At 38.2% G+C, this 7,475-nt stretch overlaps 1 non-coding gene across 1 annotated transcript; it reads right to left on the bottom strand.

Moving 5' to 3' along the window:
• Positions 1 to 2,627: 2,627 nt before the first annotated feature.
• Positions 2,628 to 2,724, bottom strand: LOC114010065 (small nucleolar RNA U13). Its single transcript, XR_003551453.1, has one exon. It is a non-coding gene; the product is annotated as a small nucleolar RNA U13 (small nucleolar RNA).
• Positions 2,725 to 7,475: the final 4,751 nt, after the last annotated feature.

Genomic DNA, 7,475 nt, shown 5'->3' with positions numbered 1-7,475 from the left:
CCCCTGTGGGTGAGAGTTTCTCGCTTTCTGTCTCTATGTCTCTCTGTGTCTGTCTGGAGCGCCCGCGCCCTACAGTGAAAAGCTCTCAAAAAAAAAAAAAATGCTCAGCATCACTAATTATCAGGGAGTATAAATCAAAACCACTTCAGTCCAATTAAAATGGTTATTATCAAAAAGACAAAGATAACAAGTGTTGGTAAATATATGGAGAAAAGGGAACCTTTTTATGCTGTTGGCAGTAATGTAAGTGTAAACTTACATCCATTGTGAAAAAATAGTGCAGAAGTTTTTTTAAAAAATCTAAAAATATAACTACTATATGATCTAGCAATCCTATTACCAGATATATATACTAAGGATGTGAAAGCAGTATTTCAAAAAGATGTTTTTACACACATGTTTATTGCAGTACTATTTACAATAGCCAAGATATGGAATCAATCTAACTGTTAATCAAGAGAGAAATGGATAAAAAAAACTATGATACCTATACACAGTGAAATATGCTTTGGCCGTAAAAAAGAAGAAAATGCTATCATTTGTGAGACATTGATTTTTAATTCATCATTTCTATCAAAAACAACAGAAATAGTAATATCAAAATCTATGGTCAGGTCTCATGGTAGGGTCACCAGTGCAGAGATATAGCAAGGCTTCAGCCAGCATCCACCATTCTCTCCGGGAAGTATAATAGGGCTCAGGCGGATGGGGGAACTGACTTCAGTAAAAATGTTCAAAGTGAATTTTTTGTAATATGTAGGTCGGATCCTCTCCACTTAAATTATATATAAAGAGGAAACAGCATAAACTAAGTAATAACATGTATGTTAAAGTTTTTATCACTTCTGTAAGTATACAGAGAGTATTATAAAAGATGAAATAGGAAAAAAGAATACATGAAAAATAGTAGCCCTGTGAACAAAAATAATTCAATTCAGAAAGTGTGACTCTGAGTGGGACCAGCAGTTAGTGTAATGGCTATGTCACTGGACTCCCATGTAGTCGACCGCAGTTCGAGTCCCGGACCTGGTGGCTTAAAACTCATGCTGGGCACTTGTGTGTGCGTGCCCAAGATCCCGAGAAGAGAATGGAGGAGAAGGGATTGTGGCGTGGCCACCCCACTGTCTCTTTGTCTGTCTGGTGAGCGCACATGCCCTGTAGCAAAAACAAAACAAAACAAAACAAACAAAAAACAAACAAAACAAAAAACAAAAAAACTCTCCAAAAAAAAGAAATGGTAAAAGAAAAAAAAAAGAAAGTGTGACTCTCAGTCAATGTATTTTAATATTAAGTAGATAGATGATAAGTAGATGGATAAAATAGCATCAGTTAGTCATTAGCTTTAGAAAAAGAAAAAGTTCTCTTATCATTTTAATCAGGTCTAAACTGGCACCAAAAGCAAATGATGATTGTTTGAAATTGAGTTTTTATTCCTGACTAGCATAAATGCATGGGTTGTATGTTTAATAGATGACCACAGTGACTAATAAGGAACTGTTAGTTCTTTTGTTTCATATCATTTTTTTTCTTGAATAATTATTTTATAATTAGCATTAATTCATACTAATGAAATGTCTTCCTAATGAAGAAAATACTTTATGATGTATTGACTAATATTATAGGTTGAATAAATAATTTAGTATAATTTAGGAATAATAATTAAATTCATGCTAGTTTGACTTTGACAGTAAAATACATTATGTACAAACATTTTTGGAGTATGTGGTATTTTTTTACAGAAAAATCTGTTCTCCAGAAAAGAGATAGGAATATTCTACCTGTATTATGAAAAAGATTTTCTTTTTTTATACGTTTATTGTATGCTTAGGATACATGAAATGTATTAGGTACAAAATTCAACTGTTCGTCCAGGTTAATGTTAAATATCATACAGCTGAAAATACATTTTGCTTAAAAAGCTAGTAATTATATACCCATTATGCCAGTTCAGTAATTACAATGTCACAAGTCAAGGTAAGTGTAGAGCCGACCAGAAAGTTCTACACTAGATTTATTTTTCGTGTTGGTGGGCATAAATGGGTTGCCTTTATTAGATCTTATTTCAATCTATGGATTTATGAAGGTCTGTGTAGTATCTAAAAAACTTGTGTTTCAAAGTAGCCAGGAAGAGGAATTAAAATATGACAAATTAAGATAATTAGAGAATAAGAACTGTCCACATTGTTTAAAAAAAAATAGATATCTAGAGAAGAAAATTAGAGAACAAAATAACATGTAGGTAATTGTGTTCTAATTGTAATCAGCATTTGGATCAGCGGAGGAGCGCTGTGGATCGAGGCAGCTGATGCTGACATGAAAGACTGTAGGTCTCCATCCTAGCAACAGTGTTTTCAGTTCTCTCCTGTACTATGCACAGAGCTCAACACCTCGCATCCTACCTCACAACTAAACGTAATTATTACCTGTCATTTAACAGTTTTCAAAAAGACTGTAGGTGTGAAGCTGGGCTTCAGTGGGCATGAAAGATTTTCTGGGAAAATAAAGCTGCTCCAGATGTGTAAAGAAACACAGCATAGAGCAGGCCCGTCTAGCAGAAATACAATGTCAGCCATAAGTACAAGCCACATGGGTAATTTTACATTTGTTTTCTTCTTCTTTTTTTTATATATCAGACAGAAAATGTGCTGACATCTTACCTGAAATAGCCACATCTCACACAACAGTGTGAAAACCCAGTCATCATGCTTATATACCATGAAGGATCTGATTTTACGTTGTAGAGTAGCCATATTAAGAACAGAAAGGCACAAGTGAAATTACATTTAATAGTGTTTTACATTACCCAATATATTTGACAGATGACTTAACGGTGTAATCCACATACAAATAATTGATGAGATATTTTACATTTTTTAACACTGCATTTCTGAAATCCAGTTTACTTGTACAGCCCATTTCAAATTGAGCTAAGTCTATTTCAAGTGTTCAATACCCACATGGGGCTGGAGAGTCTGGAAGATGAGCCTCAGCTTTCGTCCTCATTCCCACCTGGCTATACATTTCCATCAGGGAACTTCTTAGAGAATTCATGTAATGTGTTCATTAAAGACTCAGCAGATAATACTCTAGTAGTTTACAGCATATAAATACCATGAAAGCCTAATCAAGAAGGCATTTTTTGGCCCCTATCTCATTGGACTTTTCTGCTACATTTGCCATGATAGATTACTTTTTCTTTATTTTTTTAATATATACATTTTTTCTTTACATGTAATTGTCAGAAATCTTTAGGACTACAGAAATACTTTATTCCAGTACCAGCAGGTATACTCAAAGCCTGTATGTAGTGTGTAATAATCACATCGTAAAGTACACGCTGACGGGACCTTTTCTACCTCACAGCTAGCACATCTACTCTTCAACGTCAGTGTTTTACAGGATCCTCTTCAACTGCCATCTTGCTTTCATTCTACAAATTCTCCCAGAGGTATCTCAAGCTCTTGTATACGCCGGTATTACTGAAACCTCGCCTCTCGGAAGCTGCACACTTTTCAGCAGGCCGTTATCCATCCTTAAACATGTTCATCTTGTCTATTTCTTAATGTTGTATTATCATCATCTATTTGATTGGAAACCTGATGGTGAGCCTTGACATTTCCTACTCTTTTACTAATCAGCAAACCCTGTTGATTTCACCAACTTAATATGTCAATCCATCTGTCTCTCTGTTTCTGTTAAAACAACAAATTCATTTGTCTACTCCTCGTTTCTTGGAATGAGGCAAAATTGTCATAGATTCTGCTACTCATGTACCTTCACATTTATTCTCCCAACGTTTTTTGTTTTTTTTTGTTTTTTTTGTTTTTGCGGGGGGGTTTGCCATGGGGCATGCGCATGCACTGGAGTGAGACACAGAAATAGGAGCAAGAGAAAAATGAGAAATCATTCCTTTACAGGAGATGACCGCATTGCAATCCCTTCTCTTAGGATTTTGGGCACGCACACATGTGCCCATCATAAGAAACAGTCTCCAGGACTCGAACCACAGAGTTGGCCATGTGGGATCCAGCAATTTAATGATGATGCCACCTGCTGGGCCACCCACTTGTTTTTGTGGTTTTTGTTTGTTTGTTTGTTGCCAGAGGGTGTGTACACTTGTCAGAGAGACACACAGAGAGAAAGAGGGAGGAAGGACCCCTCAGTGGAACCCCTCGATTGCTTCATCTCTCCATCTGCTTGGGATTGAGAGCACACTTACATACATGCTCTGTATGTGTTTCAAGCTGCTGAAGTAAGATGTAAACCATGTGGATCCCAGCTCTCTTAACCAGCAGGCCACAGGCTGGCCCTACTCATTCCTCCAACTTCTAACAAAGAAACGTAAAATAAAACATAGGCTGTCTTTACTCTCTTGCTTCATTCTAGTATCCGCCTCTGCCTGAAAGGTAAGGTTTATATCCTCTACTCTTTTTTTTTTTCCTTTTTTTTTATTTTATTAATTTCTTTTTCTTTTTTTTAACGTTAATATGCTATACATCATTATAGTACACAAAATGAATTTTTCATCCAAAATACACTGTCCGTTGGCTCAATCAAGCACGTCAACATACTTGTTATCAACAATTTTTCATTTCTTATGTCTTGTATATTTTGTGTGTTTTTTTGTCTTTTGTTGTTTTTGCCATCCTTGATTCCCTATCCCTAACCCTCTGCCCTGTCCAACCCTCCTCCCATTGTCTCTGAACATCCTGCTTTACTGCCTTGTTCTTTCGTGTTACTCCCCCACTACCTTCTGAGTTGAATTCTGCTCTACCAAACAGAATTGCACATATCTCATCACAAACATAAGCTGCATGTGCCAGCTCAGTCATGCGGCCAGCTTTTGTGACTCTTTTTCCTTTATACTTTCTTCATCTCTGGGCTTGCTTACCCCTCAAGAACCTTATGGGACAAAGAAATGGATTATTACCTGTTGAAGATAATGTGCATAGTATTCTCAACTGGATGGGCGAGAAATGTACACATGTTGGAATACTCACTTTGCAAACGAAGTGACATATGTGGTTGAATGTATAAAAGAATTGAAATAAAAAATATAGAAGAAGAACCCACATATGGCCACCACTAGAGAATGATTCAAATGTTGTATTCTCTCATTCCACCTCTCCTCTACTCTATCCCTCAAGTAGAAGAAGCGTGTATTACAGAATCATAGATCCAGGAGTGTTCTTAGATGCCTAATGTCCCCATTTTGAAGATGAGAAACCCACAGGCAGGTCAGAGAGAGAAATGGGTGTCACAGGTTATATGAGGCCATTTCAACATTGGTCACCATCACCTTTTTTCTTCATGCTCTCTTGTTGCAGTCTTAACATTCCTCTATTTCAGTCCCAGCTTAATTATTTTATGCACGTCTCCACCATCAAGGTCTAAACATCTCTGGAACAGCAGTCAGTTGCTTCCTGTTCATTTTCCTATCTCTGATATCCAGAATGATACTTTTTACAAGGATTCATAGAACTCAGCTGCAATCAGTCTAGAAACAGGAACATTTTTATGTGCACGCTCGCACATCCAAACATCTGCACACATTTACACCCAAGCAGAGTTGGATTTATTTAGGATGAAAGAAACATCTGTGAAGAGACAGAAACATTTACCGAATTAAAAGTTGAATATGCATGAAGAATGAATGTCATCCCCTCCAATCCCGATCTGTTTAGACTGTCTAGTTTGAAAAATATGTGACACTTTGAACTCTAACTGTTCTCGTCAACACCTGAAGGGATTATGTTTACATCCAGATGAGTAGAAAGGAAAAGGGACTGTTGTGATTAGGGTTGAAATAGCTTCATATGTTCCACGGTAAAAATTCACCTCTCTAATCCTGTTTCTTCAGCTTCGTATTGAGAAAATTGGGCATCTAAAAGCCCTGTTGGATCTAAGATTCTGTATTACAACATTAGGTGCAAGTGAAGGACAGAGAAGAGGAGGGATAGCATGAGAGAAATTAAAACAAAATTTGCTTAGCCTCAATGAATGCCACAAGCACCATTATATGCATATTGGGGCCAGCAGGTGGCATAGTGGTTAGGCGCTGGGCTCCCATGTGGCCAACCAGTTTGAGTCCTGGAGCTGGTGGCTTGAAACTCATGCCAGCAGCCTGTGTATGTGGGCCCAAAATTCTGAGAGGAGAATGGAAAAGAAGGGATTGTAGCATGGCCATTCCCCTGGGGGATGATTTTTTTGTTTTCTGTCTCTGTCTCTTTCTGCCTCTCCAAGGAGCATGCATGCCTTATAGCAAAAATCTCTAAAATAAAATACAATGAACACGTACATCTTTTATTTTTTCAGGTTTATTCATTTATTTCTTCCCCTGAGAGAAAGAGAGAGAAGTAGATGCAGACAGCAGAGAAACAGGCATCCCCAACAGGATCCTTAAACCATGACCCATCCTCTGTTCCAGCAGAATGGATCATAGCCACATGGGAGCTTGGGGAGATCCCAGGAGAGGAACCCAAGACCTTTCCTATGTAGGTCCAGCTGGATTGCCACTGCACCACCATCCAGCCCCAACACATAGCATTTAAATTAAAATGGTTTCATGAATTTAAGTTTGTTAAATGCATAAGTATTCATACTATATTACACATATATACAGTTACCAAGGGATGTATCTTTTATTCTTTGTAAGTCCAATAGATATTTGTCATAACAATGCCCATAAATGTTAATGATCTTAGTTTTATTTCTCATTTTTTAGGATAGAAGGGTCGCTTTAGTATAACATTGAATCTGATAGGAATTTAATTCCTTATGTGGCCGAACTCAGAAACTCAATGGGATAAAGTCAAAATGTCAATGCACTTTCATGTGGTGAGTCCTTTCGCATAAATACATGAAAAATCTTCATATTTTTCTATGAAAAATATGGAAAGTTCTGAGTGTCATTAAAAATACATAAACCTGGGAACCAGCAGTTAGCGTAATGGCTATGTCGCTGGAGTCCCACGTAGTCGACCGCGGTTCACGTCCCAGACCCGATGGCTTAAAACTCACGCCAGGCGCGTGTGCGTGTGTGCCCAAGATCCCGAGAGGAGAATGGAGGAGAAGGGATTGCGGCATGACCATCCCCCCCTGGGGGGTGATTTCTCGCTTTCTGTCTCTCTGTCTCTCCCTGTCTGTCTGGCGAGTGCACACGCCCTACAGCGAAAAAAACTCTCAAAAAAAAAAAAATACATAAACCTGGGACCAGCAGTTAGCATAATGACTATGTTGCTGGACTCTCATGTAGTCGAATGTGGTTCAAGTCCCAGACCCAGCGGCTTAAACTCACGCCGGGTACGTGTGCGTGTGTGCCCAAGATCCCAAGAGGAGACTGGAGGAGAAGGAATTGTGGCATGGCCATCCCCTCTGGGGGGTGATTTCTCGCTTTCTGTCTCTCTGTCTATCTCTGTCTTTCTGGCGAGCGCACACACCTGTAGCAAAAACCTCTCAAAAAAAAAAAAAAAAAA

The sequence above is a fragment of the Tupaia chinensis genome, unplaced genomic scaffold (assembly GCF_000334495.1).
Source record: "Tupaia chinensis unplaced genomic scaffold, TupChi_1.0 Scaffold000702_1, whole genome shotgun sequence".
In the NCBI taxonomy this organism is placed as follows: domain Eukaryota; kingdom Metazoa; phylum Chordata; class Mammalia; order Scandentia; family Tupaiidae; genus Tupaia; species Tupaia belangeri.
This window is presented reverse-complemented; position numbering and strand designations above follow the sequence as displayed.